A 20,631-nucleotide genomic window follows, 5' to 3' on the forward strand; every position below is an offset into this window, starting at 1 on the left:
ATGTTTTATTTATTATTATGAAAATAAAATCTCACTGTAGATGTCTATAGGTAGCAAAAGTAGGTTTAGTTCAGTTTAGCCTTGACAACACGGCCANCACAAACACAAAAACAAACACATAGGAGAAAATGATGTTTCCAGAGTGCTGCTAGCGTAATAAATGCAAAACTGTTTTTACGTTATCATGGCCATTAAAATTACATTTGACGGAATTCAATGTTTAGTCAAAAAAAATCAAAAAGTAAATAAAAATCCAATCGAACTTTGTTGTCATTTAGCTGTTTCTGTGATTTAGTTTGTTTTAAAGGAACTCTTTAACCCAATGTTTCTGTGTTTGTTGTATAGGCGACTACTTTGGCATACTGATGGATGAGAAGGTGACCGGTTTCCCCTTCAGCGTCGTAGAGAACCCGATGTACTGGGGCAGCACAGCCAACTATCTCGGCCTCGCGCTCATGTGAGTAAATGTTGCCCGTTTTCTACTGACGGACTTGTTGCAAACAATTCGCTGTTAATCACCATCTTGAAAGTTTGTCGCCCCGAGACGATGAAACTCCAGCAGAATTGATGCGTTTGGCTGAGCGGAGCGGCAGCGGCGTACGTCAAACGGCGCTCTAAATGAGGAGAGTGCACGCATAATTAATGAACCCCCGACCTAAAAATGGAACATGTTGTTGTTCTCCGAGTTGCAAGTCACGGCTGAAAAACGCAGCAAGATAAAATAAGTTTTACGTGTGCCCCCAGTCTCCATGGCAACTGTGACAAAATGGCTGGGAGATTAGCGTGTGTGGTTGCTAGGCAAGCTTTTATGGAGTTGATGACCAGACTAATAAAAGCTCAGTCTCCTTTTTTTCCCCTCTCTCTTCTTCATCACTTTTTTTCCCCTCATTGCTGTTAAGACTCGTCTGGATTAGGGACGCTTTCTTACACCTCTACTTAATTTTGCTATTTTCAAATGTCTCTCTTCTTTGTCTTGCTTGGTCAGTTTTAAATGCAGTTCCCTTCACACTTAGTAGCATAGTTGTAAAATGTATTAAAACCCTCAAAATTGTTCTTTTTCATTGTGTGCATAGTCAAACCAAAACTTTAATTTGAGTCGACATAGAACAATGAATTGAATAACAATAATTTAATTTGATTTAACACAGGAATTTCAGGTAAGAATAGCTAGTTTTTATTTTACAAATATTTCCCAAAAATGCTAAGCAACATGGCCCAAGATTTAATTTATAAAAAAACAGTGAAAGGGGGAATCTGCCATGGGAGTGAAAACGTTTTGGAGGCTTTGTAGGTAAGAGGGCTAGAAAATGTAAAGTTGGATATCATTTGTGTCAAAATTAAATTTGATTTTGAATTTATGGAAGGCATCACCAACAGGAAGTAGATACATGATCAACTAAACAGAACAGAGGAAGAACACCTGCAGTACATGCATACTAGTGCCAGAACTTTAACGTGTTAGTTTCCATTAATTAATGGAACTAATTAATTACATTGATTTTAAGGGGCAACAAATATAAAAGCGATTAATCACTTTTTTTTTCTTTATAAACATACTAAAGTCTTGTATTCACGTTTCTGGTATGGCCATGAATCTAACGCACAAGCTAACAACAGGGCTACACGATGAAGCTACACCAACCTGGTGGAATGGCAATTACAATAATGCTTTTTTGTGTGTTTATGGATTTTTAAGCATCATCACATTGAGTTGGCTGTTGCTACAATGAATCTTAGTTCTTGTAATGCTAAACAAAGTCCACAATAACTGACAACGATGGGATAAATGGCTATTCAGAGGGTGAGAAAATGAAGTCACTTTAGTTGGAAAGATGTCCTTTCTGTAATACAACATTGGCCAGTTTTTAAGTTTTGCAAATAACCTCATTTAGTGATTTCAGACATCTTTTTAATTCTTTAAAGAAACTGTGGCTGCACAGTTTTGTGCTTGGCAACACGTTGCCTTGCAACAAGAAGGTCCTGGGTTTGTCTTTCTGAATAAAGTTTTCATGTTCTGCATACACGTCTTTTATCACTACTTAAATTTCTCATTGAATTTATTTTCTAAATCATGTTGTGACTAATAAGATTAACCTTAGGAGTGTTTTTGTTTACTGTGAGTGAACGGTCTGAGGCTGTGAAGGATAACAGCCTCTCCGTTAGCCCTCGAACCCCATCAGCTTTTTCTGTCCTGTTTGTGTGAACTGGCCACCAAATGAGCTCACACCTGTTAGAAAATGTACTGGAAATGTTGCATTAAGACAAGCTGAACAGAGCGGAGTATATAAAATGGAATCTAAATATAGCTGCTTCATGTTTTTCCATCTAGTGACTAAATATTGGATTTGGTTTTTTTTTAGTTTTTTTTTTTAGATCATGTCAACAAATTGGTGAAGTAGAGCTTTATTTTTTAACCAACAGCTTTTAGTACCAACATATCCAGTAAGCAATAATTTGCAGAACTATATTTGCAACAATCTAATTTTATTTTCAAAATGTAGTAAAATGTAAGTTAAAATACTTCATTGCAAACAGAAGCGTTTTGTAATTGGTCTGTTTTGTGGTGACACTTTGCAACAGACATTTTATCACAGCTGATAAAATGCATCTAATTAAAATAGATCTGTTTTTAAAAGCCTAATTCACAGCAGACTCTCAGAAACTATAAAACAATAAAGTACATTCTAATTTGGCTTATAGTTCGTACAATTAAGTCTAGAATTGCTCAGTTTTCCAAAAGATTTACGTCAATATCTGGGTTGCCCTGTGGTAGACTAGTGAACATTACCCAATGACTGTCGTCTACACCTGCATGAACAAGCAGGTACAGATGATGGACGAAAGAATAATGGATTCTGGAGGTCACATAAATAAGAGCTCTGGTATATAGAGGCAAATGAAGCATGAAAACATAAAAGGGAATCTAGCTTTATAGTTTATAGTATTCAGATGTTGAGTGATGGTGTGGAAATTCTACAATCATCTCGGTTTTTAGTTGTTGTGCACCTTCCCCTACCCTTTGCTCGCTTTTGAAAGGTTCGTTTTGTTAAAACCGTCTTCGCCGAGTGCATTACAACTGTGGTCAGTTATATCAGAGACATTCATCATGTGGTGGGGCATGGGGTCTCTGAGAGACACGGAACAAAGACGCTCCCAGTCTGAGAAGATCACTCTGCGCTCTGGGCCACATCACGCCCTCAAACTCTGGGCTGCCATGTTGGAGCGCAGCCACATAAGCACTGGCTTGATTGGGAATCTGATTGGCTGGTGACAAAGCAGTGCTTCGTTGTATTGATAGTATTGATAGGAGCTAGTAAATCAATGTCGTTTTGACATCAATGGCATTTGCCCTTTTTGGCATTGAAATGTCCCTCCGGGTATACTGTAGTTGTTTTTCTTGTTGCTGGTAAATCTCGAGGTCATTAAATTTGGAAATTTTCCATTTGCTTCCCGATAACTACAGTAACAAGCAAAGAGTAAAGATTATTTTTGCTCCATTTGCCATTTTGTACCGTTATAGTTTTGCTTGGTTCTTATCCAGCTTATGCTTGTCCAGGTGTAGTCGGCTGCACAGCCAAAAATTCTGAAATAAAAACAGAAATGTTATGATCATCGACTGGTTGACGTATTCAGACACTATGTATCGTCACATTCTTAAAATAATAGTCCTAGTGATTTTTTATTTTTTTTGCTAAAAGTGGATTTTTGGGGGGGAAATCACCACCTCTGTCTTTCTAAAAAATATTTTGGGCAAGAAAAAAAAATCACTATTAGCTAAAAATAACTGACCATTATTTTAGGGTGATGATGACTGTATGTTAATTTATGTTCTAAGACATTCTTTTCCATAAAAGAGTTATATGAGATTACTTATACCAATAATAACATACAAATCAATGGGAGAATAATAAAATTCTGATGTCACATTTTGTTAATTTGCCTGTCCCCAAAACGGGAGCTCATCTGCTCTTTCTGGATCAGGTGATAATGAGCTTGTACTGAGAATCACTCTGAGTCACACAGCGTGAAACACACACAGATGAAAGGGGCAACTTTTAAATAGTACTTCCCCACTGTCAGCTCCTCGCCGCTTTTCAAGCGGAAGCGTAAATTGAGGGAGTGTTTCTCTCAAATGGACATAACGTGACACAATCAAGTCAACCGGCGGTGACCAGGTTTGGTCACAATATTTGTAGTAACAAGGTTTTGGAAATGGGTCAGTAGCACAAAGAAACCGTGAAACGAGGTCCGTTGAGTCATGGCGTCAGATTGGTCCGTCTGAATAAGTGGGAGGCGAATGTTGTGCATAACATCTGAAGCCGATTGAAGCCATGAGAGGAATGTCATCGCAGCTGTTCCATCGCTGACATAGAAATCAAAGTCATGTTAAAACACTTTAAATGCAAATGTATTGTATCAATGTGTGCATTGATAGTCTGGAGTTTTCTGGAGTGTATGTTTCATGGGGTAAAAAATAATCTTTGTGTTTCACAGCACAGAGACAAGGCAGATAGTCAAAGTCCTAATTCATTGACCGATCACCTGTATGTATGATATTTGCACTAGAAATTAGGCCAAAAATACTTAGTAAGATCTTGTGTTTTTCCAGTGATTGTTAAATGAATGAAGATGGCAGCCCAGTCAAAGTGTAATTTCAAGTAAATATGCTATGCCTAGCTCTTTAGTATACCTCACCAAAGCCCTGCAGTCTGTGCTAGATTATTTGTTTTTATTCTGAGAAATCTAATGGTTTTCCCAAATTTTACTAAGGGTTCTAAGGTACTAAGGTTCTTCTCCATTGCATCTTCAAATTCCTTTAGTTCCTGTTTACCTCTGTTTAGACATTGTATACTGCTGGTTGAGGGGAAAGTGACAGAGCTACAGAACGTTACACGGCTGCATCTGTGCATCCCATTTTGGATAGACCCCTTTTGGGTTCTATTACATGAGTCTTAATCGGCAGGTACTTTACCGCCAATGCCACTTCAAACTAAAGAGAATAACAGCAACTGGATGTAGAGTTTATCATCTACTTCTCAACGTAAAGGTGAACTTTGGGGGTATTGACAGGCAGGTTGATTGGTGTTCCTTGTCCTCCGCAAAATCCATAGACCACGAGCCTTAATGGCCTTTGTTTATGTTAATCTGTATAATCTGAGAAGCAGACACATGACAGTAATGTGTGCCGCAGCTGACTGATGACAGTTGCAGATTCAGGTAACGTAGATAGCAACGCTGCAGAGCCACTCATCTCCCTCAGCATTCAGCCTGATCTTCTGTCACACACATTGGCTGTGGACATCTTAATGTTTGTGTTAGACAAGGAGTAATTGTATTTCTGGTTTGCTGATTTAGGTTAGGGGTTTCTGCAAAGATTGCTTTGTTATTATGACCTTTACCCACACTAAAGCAACTTTCGAAGTTGTTCTGCTTGTACAATTTATCTGTGAAACAAGTTACCATGCTGACCTCGTGCCTGCAGTGAGTTGGCTGACCTGTCACCTACTAAAAGCATCTTCTAAACTGGTGACCAGCTAAGACAGCCAGCAAGAGCCTTCACATTTTCTGTTAAGGCTAACGCTAGCATCTAATCCATGAAGAGTAAGCCGATTTCAGCCATCTTAAAAAGCTCCAGTCTTAAGTTACTTTCTTGGAAGAAGAATTCAACTGTCATGCAAATTGTGAGTTAAATTTTAAAAATGTCACAACAGAAGGGGGGAAAAAAAGAAAATTCAAATTAGGCATGTTTCCATCTACTGGTTTGGAGCAAATCAACCAGGCTACGCAAAACGTAACTTGGTCAGATGTTGACGACGTCAGACCCGTTTGACATGGAACATTAGTGAACCTCCCTAGACGTGGCCAGATGACTCAGAAATCAACTCAAGACTGATTAAACAGCTCATCCAAAAAGTCACTAAAGAACCCAGAGAAGCTTTTAAAGAACCAAGGTAGTAGTTCCAGAAATTTTGGGTGAAAATAATTTTACAAAATAGGCAGCATACTTTTCTTTTTCTTTTTTTTTTTTCATTTATTCAAAAACTATGCTTTTCAAATTACATCACCACTCTGCACAAAAAGCTATTTACTTTGGCTCAAATAACGCTGTTTCATAACTTATGGTCTTGGCACTACAGTCACATTTGTCTATTATGAGTTATAGATTTTTTTCGTTGTCACTGAATGAATCTTTTTTTTTTTACCCAGCTGTATTCTGATCACTTCCACATACACATGTATGTCACATGTGTATGTCACATGTGTATGTGGACACAAATGTGTCACATTTCTCATCTGTAATATGTAGGACAGGTAGTTCTTGGTCTTTTCTTGCCTGATGTGTTCCAGTGAAGTTAAATAGGGATCTCCTTTTGTCTCAGCGATGTCGTCATACCCTCTTATCTATCTTCTGTTTTTCTCTCTGGTTCTGTCTCCAGTGGTGCCAGTCCTGTTGGGTTGGTTCTTACTGCCATAGTGGTCCTGGCTTACAAAGTGGCCATAAGGTTCGAAGGGTAAGTCTCAAAAGCCTGGTTGTTATTTCTCACAAATGTATTAGAGTTATTAATAATGGGGGGAAAAATTTCCAGATGGGGTTTCATGACAATGTGCCTGATCCATACGGGCAGAATAGCCTATATTTGTGTTCCTATACTCTTCACAATCAGAGTTTGAAATTAATTTAAATGTCATGAAATGTTAAGATGTACTTTATTTTGAAAAAGCAACATCGTTGGTGCATTTTCTGGCATAACATCGGCATCTACGTGTTTAGCTGTTTCAGGAGATGTGGAGGAAAAAAACCCCAGCTGATTATCATACCAGGCTTTATTGGGTGTTCACATGTGTTTATTTTGGTTTTGGAGAATGAATTGAAAGTTTAAAGTAAGCACATGGCAAACTAACCTCTCCCAACACATCACTCAACCCACGCCGGTAAAGTGAGTTCGAAAAAATGATACTTCAATAAAGACATTCACCATAAAAATACAGGTGAAAAAAAAACAATGTTCTATTGTTCATAAGTATTTTGAAATCATTTTAAAGTTTGTCTCAACAAAACTGAAACAAACCAGCCAGACAATGTCTCTAGAAGTGGTTTGAGTGGCTGTGTATGGGTGTGGGTGTATGTAAGGCTTGCTGTTGGTTTTTATTTATTTTTTATTTTGCTTCTGTCAGTAAGCCGGAGACATCTCAAGGACTGACGTGGGTTGGCAGGCTTCTGAATTTTCTGTTGGCTGCTGTACTGAAAGTGTTGCTTTAGGTTACTGAGGGTTTTTGAGAAGAGGCTGTATCCGTCGATTCGAACACAGACTGCATGTTTTCAGTCTCGCAAAAGCATCTACACCCCTAAGACATTAAAATTAATAAATAAATAAATAACCTCAGTAAAACACAATGAAGTTTGCAGTTTACAGAGATTTAAGGGACTCAAATTAACTCACAAGAGGAAATTTGTGCAAAGTTTTTCTCCTTTTTTGTACACTCCGCTTTTACCCCGTGGCTAATATAAATTCTTTATATCTCAAACCCAAGATTTAAGAAGGAGTGTGATTTTCAGCATTATTTGCAGCTACATTCAAGCTGGAGATGTGCAGGTGCCAGATTTAACCACACGCTGCGATGATTACGGGAGCCGTGTGCTGTATCTGTCATCTGTGTGTCTCACTGATTCTCAATAGTACTATTAGTTAAGATGTGCGTGTGTGCATGCGTGTGTGTGTGTGTGTGTGTGTGTCTGTGGCTAAGGGAAAATTGCCTCATTCGAGTTGGTAAGAATCACCAGTGTGAGAGAGGCAGAAACCCAGCAGAGAACAGGTGGTGATGAAGTGAATGCCGTCCAGCCCGGTCAACTCACAACTGTCATAAATCTAGGAGAAAAGAGGTGAGGATAGGTCAAATATTGGATTAAAAAAATATGTTTTTATGCCTGAGGAAGTTAAAGTGCAAACATTTCTGTATGTATGTGGGTGGCTAAAGTAGGTCAGTGTTTGTGTTTAGTTCAGAGTGACCTTATCAACCAACACTGAATGTCAGCTGGAAGAATATCTTCCGTTTTCTAACCTCGGTGTCAACTGTTCTTTTGCCTTTATCATAAACTGGGTCTGAAACCAAATATGTGACTTTTTTTTTTATTTTTCATCCTAATTTTTCTTGTCCGTTGCAGAGTAATTTTATTCACAAATCTAAAAACATGCTGAAGTCCTTTAGCCAAAATAGTTTCCAAAGTAGTTCTGCAACTAAATAGCTCTTCACAGATCAGCATTCAGCAGAGTAAAAACGGGCTTTCTATTTTCAGAATGGAATTTTAAAACGCCATTAATCCTCTTGACTAAACTCCTGCAGGGTCCATGCTACATTGTTGGATAACAAAAGCCAATTTCCGTTTAAACAGTGTAGAATTTGACTTGTGGGCAAATTTGGTAACATAAAATCTTACTAAAACTGTAAAATTACGTTGAGTTTTGACCTTAATTCCAGTTCTCTCCAGCGACAATGTTTTCTGATTGCATAAGTAGCCATTTTTATTAACTGATGTTGTATCAAAATAAAATCAGGAGTTTAATTAAAGGAGCTCTTAGTTGTTAAAAAGCAGCAGCTGTTAATGAACTGCGTTTCAATTCAAATTTCACTCAATTCATTCGCAATCTGTCAGCAGAGACAAAGATATGTGAAGCAGAGCAGCTCGCTTTAGAAATCTGCCTCTATGCTTTCTTCTCATCTTTCTGTAGAGGCTCTTTTTGCAAACGTTAAAAGTTTTCTAGTTAGTATATTTTATGTTACTGGTTGTGCAATGTGACCTACATCTGCTCTGACCTACTTCTGAACATCTGAGCTCACAGATATAAAAAAAAAAAGTTAAAATAGGAACCTTTACATAAGGAGAAATACAATGAGCTTCTGCCACTCAGCAGGTAACATACAGACACATCACATCCAGGTGTTTGTTGTAAGTCACAAACTGAGATGTAATGCAGACAGTCGTGGTATAAAGAAAGCAACTTGAAAAACTCAGTGTGGACAGATTTGAAATGGATCTAGATCCAAATCAGGTTTGATGTGTAAACCTAGTTACTCTGACTAAATCTGACCTGTACATCTTCCCACATTACTTTGGCGGAATGATTTCGGTTTATTGAAGTTTGCAGACGATCCTCAATCTCTCTTGAGGGCCCAACCAAGCATTTCAACTGAAGTTAGGGTCTGGACTTTGACTGGACTGCTGCAACAACTTGACTCTTTTCTTTTTGAGCCATTCTGCTATCGCTTTGTTGATTTGAGTAAGGTCATTGATGACCCTGTTTTGACTCATCTTCTTCTGTCAGATGAACTCCTTTTGCCTGTTTCCTTCCTCATCAGGGTCATCTTGTTTGTTTAACTTGCGTCCTCTGACGATCAGGCAGCAATGGCAGGAAGGTGTTCAATCAGCTTTCCCAAGATGAGGCGTTCAGGCTGACAGACAAGTGTAGGAAAACCAACACTGAATCTTAAATTGAATGCTACACCAGCTTTCGTGGCGATGAAAGCAATCCATGTATAAGAAGATTTAATACTGGGCAACAGGAGCGGGTCACGACTGCGACGCCGGTCAGCCATGGTGTGATTTATCGTCCACTGGGGAGCTAAAGATTTAACCACACGCTGCGCTGATTACGGGAGCCGTGTACTATATTTGTCTAACGTGTGTCTCACTGATTCTCAGTAGTACTATTAGTTAAGGGGTGTGTGTGTGTGTGTGTGTGTGTGTGTGTGTGTGTGTGCGTGTGTGTGTGTGTGTGTGTGTGTGTGTGTGTGTGGCTAAGGGAAAATTACCTCACACAGTGATTCTAGTGGGTAAGAATCACAGGCAGGAACCCAGCAGAGAACAGGTGGTGATGAGGTGAATGCTAGGCAGCCGAGTCAGCTCACAACCATCATAAATTTAGTATAAATGAGGTGCAGACAGGTGAAATGTTGGTTAAAAAAACACTTTGTGGTTATTAAAATTGACTTTTTATTCCTACTTATTTATCTTTTGGTTTCTGTTCTAACATTTGTTCCTAATTAGGTGTAAAAAGCAAAGGCAAGGAAAATTCTGATTTTTTGATTCAGTTTTTCACATTCATCACTTGACGTCTTAAACCTCAGAATTTCAAAAACTTAAAGAACAAATCCAGCTCAATGTTTTATTTATTATTATGAAAATAAAATCCCACTGTAGATGTCTATAGGTGGCAAAAGTAGGTCAGTGTTTGTGCTTAGTTCAGTTTAGCCTTGTCAACACGGCCATAGAAACGTTTCCAGTTTTCTCATTTAGTCCTGAATGTCAGCTGGAAGAATATGTTCTCTTTTTGTAACCTCAGTGTCATGTATTCTTTAACAGGAAGTTACCATTTAATTTCTAAAGCCATGTTTTTATTTTTCTTGAAGTAATCAAAAACTCTACAAACTATGTGCTTTGAGGAGTTTTTTACTTTCTTATTTAGAAATTGGATTTTCTGATCTTTTCCATGAAATGTCCTAGTTTCTTTAAGAGTTTACCAAAGATCGTAAAACATTGCTGCTGCAAGGATGTTCCAGTAATATTTTTTTTTCTTTATGAAAACAGTTTCACTTCTAACCCTAAAGAAGCGGTTTTGTCTCTAAAGCCTTTCTTTAGATTTTTAGGGGGACCAGAAGCTAACACTGTTTGGGAACAGATTATCTGAGTTCCCTTTTACTAAACTAAGATGTACCTGGGTACTCTTACTTGCTAATATAGTTTCCTCATATTTTGTTGTGTCCAATATCCCTTCAAAATAATAAAATGTAAGCAAAAGTGACTAAGATTTATAGTAAGATAATATGTCCGTAGATCAAACGAAACCATGAGTCTCCCACACATTCTTCAAATGTGCCAAGTTCTTCAGAAGTCTGGTGCAGGTGTGTCAGCGACGTGCCACGGAAATGATAACTTGCACACATATTGTCCCTGTCAGCAAGGGAAACCCGGAGACATCTTCCTGTCATACACTCCCGCGCCCTTGAGCTTCGCCACGGTTCGCTACACACATACAAGCTCCTGGCACCGTGTGGTACAGCGTTCCCTTCCCACATTTATTGTCCTACTACATGTTTGTTCTCCTGTATTTGCAGACCATTCACGGAGCAGATCTATCTGCAGAGAAATCAGCGCCGCAAACAAGAGTGATCGCATCCCTCACCTGCTGGTGGGGCGGCTGAGGATTCCCATCCGGGCACGTGGACGGACGCACACCGGCTGTAGTCGTTAATGGACCGCTCGAGCGGAAATGCAGGGAAATGTGTGCAGATGGAACTTATTTCTTAAAATGAATCAGGAAGCTTAAAGCTGCACAATGTAACTCTTACAACTTTTACTCACAACTCTGGAAAAAATGAAGAGACCACTGCACTGAGTCCCATTGAAAACCTCCTGGTTATTCCACCAAATATTGATTTCTGATAACCTGAGTTAAAACATTAGGATTGTTGTTTCTAAATGAATAACTTGTTTTCTTTGCATTATTTACAAAGAAATAAATAATGTCAGATGCAGAAAGCGCTGCATCTGACAAAGATGCAGCGCTTTCAGTTTGAGGTCTGAAAGCGCTGCATCTTTGTCATTATTTTGACCATTTCTCATTTTCTACAAATAAACACAAAATATTTGCTTGGAACTTCAGAGACATGCTGTCAGTAAATCATAGAATAAAAGAACAATGTTCATTTTACTCAAACTCAAACTGATAATTATAAGTGGTTTCTTAATTTTTTTCCAGAACTGTGTTTATTAAAATTATCGGTATGTTGTAACAGTATATCATAGGACAGATAATCTGTGAAAATATTGATCTCTGCCTTCTCTCAACATATGGTGTATGTCTACTAATTGTAGACATACACCAACTCAATCAGAAACAACCAATCAGAGCCAGGAGGAGGGTCTTAGCACTGCCAACTACACTACAGATGCTTCACCACAACATAAATAGCCATGAATGCTAATGCTAGTTAGCATAGCCACTTTTGACAGTGGATAAACAGCTTATCAGTAACAGTAAGCCATTTCTCCACCATTAGCACATTTAGCAGCGAGTTTATAATGTTGATTGACAGCGCTAAGCCCCTCCTCTTGGCTCTGATTGACTGGGAGCGGTGTATTTCTTCAGACAGCAATAGCAGCACAGGGAGGAAGTGGAGGAGCTCAATCTTTTCACATATTATCTGTATCCATTTTACGGTCACGACATGGTGACAGTTTAAACAAATATGACAAAAAAAAAACATATTTTTGTAAAAGTTGCATACAAAGGAAAAAGGCTTTCTTTTTCCTTTCTTTCTAACCCAGGCGTGCTTAGGTTATGCAAGTTCCCCGGGTTCTGAAGCAGCAGTTTTTAAGGTCGGTACGATGCGGGAGGCAGGAGGTTGACAAGTAAACTGCTACATGGGCATGAATACTTACCAAGGCACTGCAGCTGCTTTGTTGAAGCAAATCACTATGAATGCAGACATCATCCGACAATAGAAGAGACACAATGCCAGCGCGGTGACATCACCTTGTTCCCCACAAAAGGAAACTTCCAGACGATAAAACTGCCACATCTCTCTGTGATTCTTTGATTTCCTCCCTCCATATTCCTCTCCTGCGCCCTCACAGCGCTGACACTGTGAAATCCATTATCGCTCAGTAGTTGGACATTCTTTTTGAACAGCAGGCTAATAGTGAATGGCTTCTAGGAAAAGACTGATTTTTAGGGAAATGATCAAAGAGAGGCATATTTGACGTTATACAACAGTTTCTGCTCAGGCCGTTTCCAGTGACTTCCAACAGCAACTTGAAAAGGTCACCTCTAACAAGGACCAGCAAAGTTCAGGTGCTTTCACCTACAGTGGTGTATTAGGGCCGTTGTAGATAAGAGAAGAAAAAATACATTTCCTCCAAATATTTCTAGGTTATTTTTACATATTTACAAGAAAAATCATGAATTTCAAAGAAGAAAATGTTATATTTTTATAATGTAAAGGGATAAATTTATGACATTAGAATTAAGATATTATCTGAGATTGCAAAGCCAGAAATGTGTGTGGCACTTTGATGCTTTGAAATTGGGCCTCTGTCTCTTTAAGAAGCCCCTACTCTTTCTGAAACTCTGCCTTCAGTAAGTCATCTGTTATGTCGTTGTGTTGGACTTCAAATTATCTGCATAATGAGCTCAACAGACACTTATTTCCATCAGACTAAACATTTCTTGCTTTAGCTTAGTTAGAATTACCAAAACATGGAAATGACTTTTTTTTTTGTAACTTTCATCGAACTCGAACGTTTGCATGCATTTGGTTTGTATCCGGGATAACAGTCTTTTAAACTGTATGACCTGTGTTGCACCTTTTGGGTTTCTCACCACAAACTTCTGGTAGGTTCTGATAGTCCAAGTTTTCTGGCATTGAGCAAATAGAAATGATTTTGGTCATTCTAATTGTGCTAAAAGAAGAAAAGTCTGATTTAACTTCAGCAAGTGAGGAAAAAGAAATGTGTTTGTGTCTTTTTGTACAGTATGTGTAAATATCTGGTTCCAACTATACATGATACTTCCTCTTAAAGAAACTGGATACGGACCTACAGCATCTTCTGGGGTTTGGTACTGTACCTGGAGAAAATGATATTTTCTTCTCCTAGAAGTAAAAAAGGTGTCCTAATTCAAGCACTGGCTGACAGATGGGACTGGCACCCTTCATTTGGTTGATGATGGATAGAACTGGTTTGGCAGATTGATACGCTTTCACGTAAAGAACGCAAAGAGAACCCTTGGTTCCAACAGTGGACGATGTCTGTAACCCTTTTAAGCACTGATTTGCACTCAAGTGGAATTTCACAGTTATATTTCTCCCCGGATGAGCCCTCTTGTCAGTTATCTGATGGAAAATAAACAGAAAGAAGAACAGGAAAAAACAAGCGTGTGAGACAGAAGAACACGTGTGCATGAAGCACTAAGTCTACTCAGAAAGTTCTCTAACTTTTGTTGTCGAGAACTTTTGTGAATGAAGATCAAGATGATTGAAGATTTCATTGCCGTCAAGGAGATATAAGTTTATTACCAGTAGAGTATCTGATGCTTTAAACTTGTTAAAACAGAATGGAAACCAACTTTTTTATGTATTAAATCCATGACTTGATAGTTTACTTCAGTCAAGCGAAAAGGAAAGATTTATTTTTGATGCTTATTGATTTTTATTTAAATAGGCCTGTTTGTTTGAACAAGGTAAACCAGATACAGTCTTGTTGGGTCTTCATTTCAATGAATCAAGAAATAAAAAAAGAATATTTTGAATGATTTCACCGACCAACTTTATGTTTTTGTGGAAAATTTAGTCCACTATCTCAAGAGTATTCTGAAAAATAAAAGCTTCTGATTGATCTGTGGCAGTTGAGTGAAGTGATAAGATTTTTAAAAAAAGCTGAATTCTCCAAATTATTTGTTTTTCCAGGGATTTACTTGTTGCTGAATTTATTTTGAAACACACATCAATCTCAAAGTCCAAAAAACCAAAGATTTTTTTTTTGTTCTTTTTTTTTTAAATCTAAGAGAATGTTCTAGGAAATCATGGCTCCTGTAACTTTGTAAAGGTTGTAAACATCTGTAACATGTGTGACCTTTGACCCCCCTCGCTCTTTATCCAACCCTGCATTAAGACGTCGTCATTCTGCTTTAATCAGTAGAGTCACACGGTCTGGAAAATACCCTAAAGAAGACCCTCTGTTTGTCTCCTTCCTGTTAGATTCTACATTGATTTTAAACACAGCTTACATTTTTTACCAGGAGACGAACCATACTGTCTACACATCGCCTTCTCATTCAGACTGAGATTTTGGTGGGAAAACAGGAAAATTTTTAATGTTTTTCCAAGGTGGAAATTTTTAAGAATTCCGTTTTCTACCATAGAGGGGGAAAAAAATCTGGGTGAGAAATGAGGAAGTAGGATCCTACTTTAGATCACACAAAAATATACAAGAACAATGTGAACAAAGGTTACAAATATTTTAAGAAAATCTCTTCATGTTTTTCCTGTTTATTTCAATGTTCAATTTCCTTTCTATTTTATCACTACTAACTCCCACAGGTGACGGTTTGTTTTTCTGAAAATATCTTGAATACAGTAAGCAGGTCCCCACACAGCCTTCTTCATAATCTCACCTGCTTTATTTTATTTATTTATTTATTTTTGGTACATTTAGTCTATGAACAGTAAAGCACATACTTAATCTGAAAACTTTAACACAATAATATCATATGACGCAGATTAATCAAACTACTATTGTGACCTAAAAGCCTCTTTCTGGCGGAAGGTTGTCAAGGTAACAGCAGGGCGTCATGAACTCAACACACGGGGAACGACGAGTGATCGCGAAAGGCGAACGTTTTCCACGACGGCAACGAAAAGTGAAACATTTTTCAACTTTCTTATGTTGCATTGTGAGCCCGTGTGTTCACATCTGTGAAATTTGACATGCCCGAATTCTGCCGGTCGCTCAGCTGTACGCGGACAAGCGATCATCGCCTCAGGTTCCATAGGAAATGAATGGAGAGGAACATTTCTAAATGAACATTTAAAACAAAACGACTAACTTTAAACCTTCCTGACTATAAAAACCTGGAAAACTGACACTCTTCAGACATGTTTCGGTAAAGACAAAAAACAAAACAAAAAAAAACGTTTTTTGCGGGCAGGGGTTTTAAACATGCATAAAGTGGCAATTTCTGATATGGGCAATATTGGCAGTTGACCAGGGAGGCATCTGAAAGGGGCATCACAACCTAAGAAGTAGAAAATCCCTGCTTTCTGCTCCAAAAATAATCAGAAAATAGCTTGGATTTTAATTTGTTGGAGTGCGGCAGAAAAAGGAGCTTGCCTGGGACGCCATTCTTGCAAGAACCACTACTGCATCCATATTTAAAATTCAGGCTTGCCAAGTTAGAAATTGTGATTAATAACAGCGCAAGAGTGTGATTATAATAAAAAATTTTAATTGATTCACAGCACTTGCTTAGTCACAATACAATGTTTTTACATAATTGTGAAGGCCTACTTGAGATATTTTGGGGGGGAAAAAGGCAAGGACTCAACATTGTGCTGCTCTATCAAATCAAATTCCAAAGAAATATGTGTGTTTGGGATTGTAGTGTGACAAAATATGAAATTCCACTCAAATGAATACTTTTTTACAAGGAACTGTTGTTACTTACCAAATGCCTCTGAGAACTGATGGCTAATACCTCACACATAATGAGGCAAACAAACATCAAAATTTACAGTCCAAGCATAGAACCCAGGAACAAAAGGCACCTTTATGAAGAAAGGTCACCGAGGTTTCTGAGCTCGCATACCTCACACGGAGAGACAGTGGACACGTGTCCTGAGGTCAGATGAGTCCAGCTTTCAGTCAGCAGGAAAAGAAGTCCAATCTCAGGTTGATTAAAAACAACAGCGCTGTAGACATTGATGCGATCGAACGTGTTAAACCTCCAGCTTAGCTGTAAGCACAACAAGAAGAGAAGAACTGTGAACAACAAACCGTGACTGGACCGATGATGAGGTCGAGCTTCTTCTCAGCGTCACGTTGGATTCTAAAGCCAAGAGGAGCGTGTAATCCGCCTCTGTTGTTATGCGTGGTGCATATGAGGCGTTTGGGTTTATGGGTCGGGTTAGAGGTTGGCCTAATGCAGCAGCGGTTTCACAAAAGAGGCGTTTTTGCTGTCCACAGGAATACGTGCAAAGGGTGAAATTTTCACCTTCATACTAATTTAACAGAAAAAACATTTGGGGTTCCCTAAAATTGTGTTTCCATTTGGAAGTGGAACAGAAATTGTCAAAAACTTTCCGACTTTGGTAAAATAAATAAATAAATAAATTGACTTAAAAGTCAGTTCTCAACAATGTGTGCTATTAGTATTAGTCTACATTAGTAATGTCATTATAGGTCGGTTTAATTGACCAACCTATAACGTTTTGATGAGGCCGTCTCTCTTGTCAGATATTTTGTTACAACCAAAGTTTATTGGTGTTTTATAAAACATATATATATATGTATATATATATATATATAATACATCTGATTGTACAGAAACTTGCCTAACTGTGCTTCCAGCTTGTGTAAGTGCTAGGCTAATGTTAGCGGTTGATGATTTAGCTCATTAAATATTTTCGATACAGTTCAAGTTAACTTTGGGTCGACAAAAGTTAAAGTAAAACTTTTATTCTCCTGATTCACACAGAGAACATATTCACTTTGAACAGGGTAAATATTAACGACTGGTGTTTCCGCTGCTTTCTGCTCGGCTCCACACAGAACTCCCCTGGGAGACTGGAGATATATGTATGTGTATATATGTGTCATATGTCATAAGCAAAGAGTCTGAAGAATTCAGGTCACATGACACACAAGAAATTTGAGCTGCTTTCTTTTGAAGACCAATAAAATAGCGACACCTGGAATCGGATCAGAACATCTCTACTTGTTAGATGTCAGTAAATCTGATGAACAGCCCTTCCTGTTCCCACTGGATCAGTTTGATTATTTATTTCATATAAATTGTTGTATACATCATAAACTGCTTTTTATGCATTTGTTCTCAACACGTTCATACCCCTGGTAAAGAGTCAGGAGCTTGTAAGACAGAAAATGAGACGAAAAATATTCAAACACCTTTTCTATGTATAATTTGACATTCATCGTGAGCAATTCAAATGAAAAGGATGATCTAAGAGTCTGAGGGATTCCAAGCTTATGCATCGAAGTTAATGAAATGTTTTATTTTTATTTTTCCAACTGATCAACTTGTTTTTAAGATGTTCATATCCATTCAAATGATTAATTAATCGTGTTGTAGAATCATAGTTGACCCAGTGTGTAAGCTCCAGCTTAGCTTTGGCTGAAATTGTCAGATAAAGTCGTCCCAGCTGCTAACTTTTCAAATAACTTTTCTTTCTTACTTTTAAAGTGTCTCAGACCTGTTTCTGCTACATTTCTTCCTCCTCTCCTCAGTATTTCCTGTTTTTCTCAGTTGCTCTGTCCGTTTCCTGCCGTGTTACGGTCCTCTTCGCCCCACTTTCATTTTCTCCCAGCCCTTGGATGTGGCTGTGATGGAACTAATGGCTTGATAATGTCTGAAACTGCGTCGGCAATCACCCCATTTCAGCGCATCCATTAGACTCGCATCTCCAATGAGCAGATTTTCATTTTCTGCTGCTCTGTCCGACGTCTTTCTGCCTCCCTGAGCGGTTCGTGAGCGAAAGTATAGATGTCCTCTCTTGCACAGAGACGGCAGACCACATTACGTCTCGCGCTGTGAAGTTGGCCTAAGACACACATTTTCTGTGGAAACTGTGTCATGACTCAGAAAAACAGCAGACTCCCACAGGTAGCTGGGTCATGGGACACCGGAGGGTCAGTGTGGTTTAGTTTCCACACCAAAACTGGCAGAGAAACAGACGACCAGACAGGAAGTAGCAATGAATCAAACAGCTGACAACTTAGTCACGTTTATCAGATTAATTTATTAATATCCTCTTAGTCTCATCAATCAAAAATCTATCCGAAGGGTAATTATTTTAATTAATGAGTTACTCAAAAAAATAAATAAATAAATAATTTCACTCATGGAAGTTACAGTACATCAGGTCTATACACCCATATGAGATGGTTCCATGTTGGTCCCAAAAAGACGGACTGCGACTTCAGAACTGTTTGACTATTGAATATATTCACAAAAATATAACAGTATTAAAACACCCACACTTCATACAGGACTTTGAGTTTTATATAAGACACAAAGTTTATAAAACATGTATTCATTACGAAGACATGCTAAAATTTTGGGGCTCCCGCCACAAAACGTGCCGCCCTGGGCTACTGCCCGGGTCTGCCCTTTCTGAAGGTCAGACCCGGGCAGTGGCTCAGCATCTGTTTTCATCTGGATGTTCGCAGTTCCTCTGCATCACCAAACAAAATGCATTATATAGATAGCTGGTGTTTTCTAGGCTTTATTTCTGTTACTTATGATAATTTTCCTCTTGCAGCTAATGAAAACATAACATTTAAAATTAGAATATTACACCAGACCACTAAAAAAAAAACAAAAAAAACATTCTATAATACAGAGATGTTGGTTTGACACTTCATACCAGCTTAAAGGTTGTTTTTGGGGTTTTTTTTCCAAAAGGTACTTTTAAATTGACAAATGAGCCTCATCATATTCTAATTTATTAAATATGACTACTGGAAGCAGGGACCAAAAGAATGGATTTATTTTAAGAGCTTTCCGAGTTCTAAAGTAGTAGATGAAGCATAATAATACTAATAATCAGATAATTTTGACAATCTCAGGAGAATTCATCTTTAAAAATAATAATAGTAATGATAAAAGAACAATTTCTGAAGGTGTGTAAACAGCGCAGCATGTTGAACGTCAGAGTGGTTTGGGTTGACATCTCGGCCAGGCGCCTTCCCAAGTGTCCGAATCAACAGGTCACACGCCACCGTCGCCGACCTTTGCCACCAAACAGCCTTATTAGCAGTTTCTGATGACGGCTCAGACAGTCAAAACAAAACCCAGATCCTCTCCACCACCAGAGCAGATAAGCCACGTGCACCATCAGAGCTTTAGTCAGTCAGTTCAGGCCGAGTGTTTACGGCACGGGGTGCTTATCTGAGCAGATAGATTCAGAGAACAGGACGTGTGCACCGCTCCCTGGGCCAGGCTGCGCGCTGACTCACTGCTGCCTGGTTTCCAGGCATGCTTTTATTTTTTATTTTTTAAATAAATAAAAATCGGGAGCTCTCAGACATGGTCGGCCTCGTTTCTGTTCAAAGTCGTGGATAATTGGCAGCAGAGGATGCAAATGACTGCGTTTCCCGCCTCCTGCTGTTATGTGGATATGACCAGCTGAGTGGTTTGAGACGGAATAGAAAACAGACGAGGAAAATAAAGGCTTTAAATTGACTTTGAGTCCCATTTCTTTCTGTACTGCATTTTTTTCTCTTCAATAATGTGCCAGCTTATTTCACACTTTAAGAATGTCCAGGGCTGTTTTACCCCTTAAACATTTTACTTTGCATTTTATTGTGTTGTAACCACAAACGTCAATGTATTTTATTGGGATTTTTCTTTTGACAGACGCAGTGCATAAGTTATAAGCGGAAGGGAAATTATTCTTGATTTTGTTCATTTTTTCAAAGATGATAATCTGAAAAGTGCGGTGTGCTTTTGAATTCATCCCCCTTGAGTCCATACTTAATAGAAGTTACTTTTTTTCCTGCAGTTACGCCTACGTCTTCAACAATCTTGCAAGATAGAGGCAATTTTCTTGAAAAACAAAAGTGATTTTGCTTTAAAAAAAAAAAAAAAAAAAAAACTGAAATAAAAATAAATTAAAAAAATTCACCACTTCTTTCCAAAAGATGTTTCAGGCAAGAAAAATTATTTTTGGCAAAAAATGACAGGACAGTATTTTGTATGGGTGACAATAACAGTAATTTCCAAATTTGCCACAGATCAGAGCTGTGCACTCTTGATTTTTTTTTAAATATGTTGCTCTGGTTTCTGGCAGGAATGTGTTGCCCAACAGTCACCTCCATGTTTCCCTTTAGGCGTAATT

General features: G+C 38.3%; 1 long non-coding RNA gene across 1 annotated transcript; it reads left to right on the forward strand.

The window, feature by feature from the left end:
• Positions 1-343: 343 nt before the first annotated feature.
• On the forward strand, positions 344-11,433 carry LOC103143776 (uncharacterized). The gene is made up of 3 exons (XR_476828.2): positions 344-457; positions 6,438-6,512; positions 11,113-11,433. It is a non-coding gene; the product is annotated as an uncharacterized LOC103143776 (long non-coding RNA).
• Positions 11,434-20,631: the final 9,198 nt, after the last annotated feature.

Source organism: Poecilia formosa, unplaced genomic scaffold, assembly GCF_000485575.1.
Source record: "Poecilia formosa unplaced genomic scaffold, Poecilia_formosa-5.1.2 Scaffold4, whole genome shotgun sequence".
Taxonomy (NCBI): domain Eukaryota; kingdom Metazoa; phylum Chordata; class Actinopteri; order Cyprinodontiformes; family Poeciliidae; genus Poecilia; species Poecilia formosa.